This window comes from Nycticebus coucang, chromosome X (genome assembly GCF_027406575.1).
Source record: "Nycticebus coucang isolate mNycCou1 chromosome X, mNycCou1.pri, whole genome shotgun sequence".
Classification (NCBI taxonomy): Eukaryota; Metazoa; Chordata; class Mammalia; order Primates; family Lorisidae; genus Nycticebus; species Nycticebus coucang.
In genome coordinates this window covers 144,731,328-144,735,056 of record NC_069804.1, presented here as the reverse complement: position 1 = coordinate 144,735,056, position 3,729 = coordinate 144,731,328, and positions in this window count along the sequence as shown.

Genomic DNA, 3,729 nt, shown 5'->3' with positions numbered 1-3,729 from the left:
TGAGGACAAAACAGGAGGTTTTTAGCGTGTTTACAGACTATCTGTGCAGGATAGATAGAACTCATAAGGGGTAATTTGTGAAGGATTTGCATCTGATCCAGGTGACTACAATCTATGAAACTTGGTTAAAACAATAAATTTTTATTAAAATATTAATTCACTCTTGATGAAATTACATGACCTGTTTCCTTCTGATTTAAAAATTGTGCTACAGGTCAGGAGTGGTGACTCATGCCTGTAATCCTAGCATGCTGGGAAGCCGAGGTGGGTTGATTGCCTGAGCTAAGGAGCTGGAGACCAGCTTACACAAGGGTGAGACCCCATCTCTACTAAAAAAGTAGAAAAACCAGCTGGGCATTGTGGCAGGTGCCTGTAGTCCCAGCTGCTTGGGAGGCTGAGGTAAGAAGATTGCTTAAACCCAGGAGTTTGATGTTGCCGTGAGCTATGATGCCATAGCACTCTACCCAGGGTGACAGAGTGAGACTCTGTCTCCAAAAATAAAATAAAATATATGTCATTGATATGAAATGCAATACCAGGAGTAAAGAAATGAGAGCACATATAGTGAGAATTAGATGGAGTTAGGCTAGGCCCAAGATGACACAGCTGGTCTGGTCCGTTTAGATCCTATGCAACCTTCACCTCCTCTCTTCCATTCTTGCTGTTTTATAAATTTAGCTTCAACCTAAAAATGTACACCTTGGGTTGTTTAGGAAGTTTAGGACCATTAACTTAGGAGATTAACTTCTGAATTGGAAAGGTAATAAGTCATGGGTTATACTGATTATTGTTTATTATCATTGAAGACAAGAGTTAATATGGTTTTTGCTTTGAAGTTTTATGTATAAAACTGTTGGCTCACATCTGTAATCCTAGAACTTGGGAGGCCGAGGTGGGTGGATTGCCTGAGCTCAAGGGTTCGAGACCAGCCTGAGCCAGAGCAAGACCCCCATCTCTAAAAATAGCCAGGCTTTGTGGCAGGCACCTGTAGTCCCAGCTATTCGGGAGGCTGAGGTGAGAGAATTGCTTGACCCTAAGAGTTCGAGGTTGCTGTGAGCTATGATGCTACAGCACTCTATCAAGGGTGACAAAGTGAGACTCTGTCTCAAAACAAAACAAACAAACAAAAAAACTGTGCTTTTGAAAATGGAAGGGCAGAACAGTCTTGGAGAGGCTACTCTCACTGTTCTTCAGAACTGCTGACCTTGTAGTAATAAAGATTGGTGTATCTGGCTCGGTACCCATAGTTCAATGAATAGGGTGCCAGCCACATACAACGAGACTGGTGGGTTCGAGCCCAGACTGGGCCTGCTAAACGACAATGACAACTGCAATCCCCAAATATCTGAGCATTGTGGTGGGGACCTGTAGTCCCAGCTACTTGGGAGGCTGAGGCAAGAGAATTGCTTAAACCCAAGAGTTTGAGGTTGCTGTGAACTGTGACGCCACAGCACTCTACTGAGGGTGACCTAGTGAGACTCTGGCTCAATAAAAAAAAAAGTACCCCACAGGGCGGCGCCTGTGGCTCAGTCAGTAAGGCGCCGGCCCCATATACCGAGGGTGGTGGGTTCAAACCCGGCCCCGGCTGAACTGCAACCAAAAAATAGCTGGGCATTGTGGCAGGCGCCTGTAGTCCCAGCTACTCGGGAGGCTGAGGCAAGAAAATCGATTAAGCCCAGGAGTTGGAGTGATGCCATGGCACTCTACCGAGGGCCATAAAGTGAGACTCTGCCTCTACAAAAAAAAAAAAAAAAGTACCCCACAAATGTATAAATGTATTCATGATCTATGTGTATATGACTTAATAAAAGGAAAAAGGACCTAAAAGCATTTGGTTAGGCTCAGCACCTGTGGCTCAAGCAGCTAAGGTGCCAGCCACATACACCTGAGCTGGCAGGTTCGAATCCAGCCTGGGCCTGCCAAACAACAATGATGGCTGCAACCAAAAAATAGCCAGGCATTGTGGCAGGCACCTGTAGTCCTAGCTACTTGGGAGGCAGAGGCAGGAGAATCGCTTTAGCCCAGGAGTTGGAGGTTGCTGTGAGCCATGATGCCACAGTACTCTACCTAGGGTGACAGCTTGAGGCTCTGTCTCAAAAAACAAAACAAAAAAAACAACAGTTGATTCTTTGAAAAGATTAATAAAATCAATAAACCCTCGGCCAGATTAACTAGAAACAGAAAAGTAAAATCTCTAATAACTTCAATCAGAAGAAAAAAAAGGAATTAGAAAAAAAGAGGAAATAACAGATACCACAGAAATACAAAAGACCATCACTGATTACTACAAAAAAACTCTATGCCAGTCAGGCAAGGTGGCTCACGCCTGTAATCCTAGCACTCTGGGAGGCCAAGGTGTGTTTATTGCCTGAGCTCATGGGTTCCAGACGAGCCTGAGCAAGAGCAAGACCTTGTCTCTAAAAATAGCTGGGCACTGTGGCAGGTATCTATACTCCCAGCTACCCCAGAGGCTGAGGCAAGAGAATCGCCTGAACCCAAGAGTTTGAGGTTGCTGTGAGCTATGACGCCATGGCACTCTACCAAGTGTGGCAAAGTGAGACTCTATCTCAAAACAAAACAAAACTCTATGCCCAGAAATTTGAAAATAGAGAGAAAATAGACTAATACCTGGAACCAAATGCACTACCCAGAGTTAAACAGAAAGAATTAGAACTCTTCACCTCGGCACCTGTGGCTCAAGCGGCTAAGGCACCAGCCACATACACCTGAGCTGGCAGGTTCGAATCCAGCCCAGGACTGACAAACAACAATGACGGCTGCAACCCAAAAATAGCTGGGTTGAGTGGCAGGCACCTGTAGTCCCAGCTACTTCAGAGGCAGAGGCAGGAGAATCGCTTGAGCCCAGGGGTTGTTGTGTGCTGTGATGTCACGACACTCTACCCAGGGCAACAGCTTGAGGCTCTGTCTCAAAAAAAAAAGAATTAGAACTCTTCAACAACCAATGTCAAGCACTGAAATTCCAACAATAAAAAAGCTTCCCCCAAAGAAGAGCTCCTACCTATATTACAGAACCTATTCAAAAATATGGAGAGGGAAGATACACTCCCCAACTCCTTCCATGAAGCAAATATCAGCATGATACCAAAACCAGACAAGGATCCAACAAAAAAAGAAAACTACAGTCTAATATCATTAATGAATATCAACACAAAAATACTCAACAAAATTCTAGCAAATATAATGTAGCTAAATATTAAAAAATATATACATCATGATTGAGTGGGCTTTATCCCAGGGATGCAAGGCTGGTTCAACATATGCAAATCTATAAACATAAGTAACCACATAAGTAGAAGTAAAAACAAAGACCAGATGATCCTCTTAATAGATACAGAAAAAGCACTTAACAAAATTCAGAATGATTTTTTGATAAGAACACTGAAGAGAATAGCCATACATGGGACATTTATTTTTTTATTGTCAATTTTATTAATGAATAGCAATAAAACTCACTCTCCAACTCAAATGCATGTGTGCAAGGTCCTACAATTTAATCAATGTGTTAGGTTTTAGGGACTCATTCCTATTTAATCTAGCCTAGAAGATAAGTGACACAGAATTTTAAGATTTTACTTTCTACCTGACAACGGTATTAATATAGCTTAATCTGAAAAAAGTCTGGCCATAAGCATGTTGACTAATTTGCCTATGGAATTGGTGAACTCAGACAAAATATTTAAATTTACTTTGAATATATACCATCAAAAA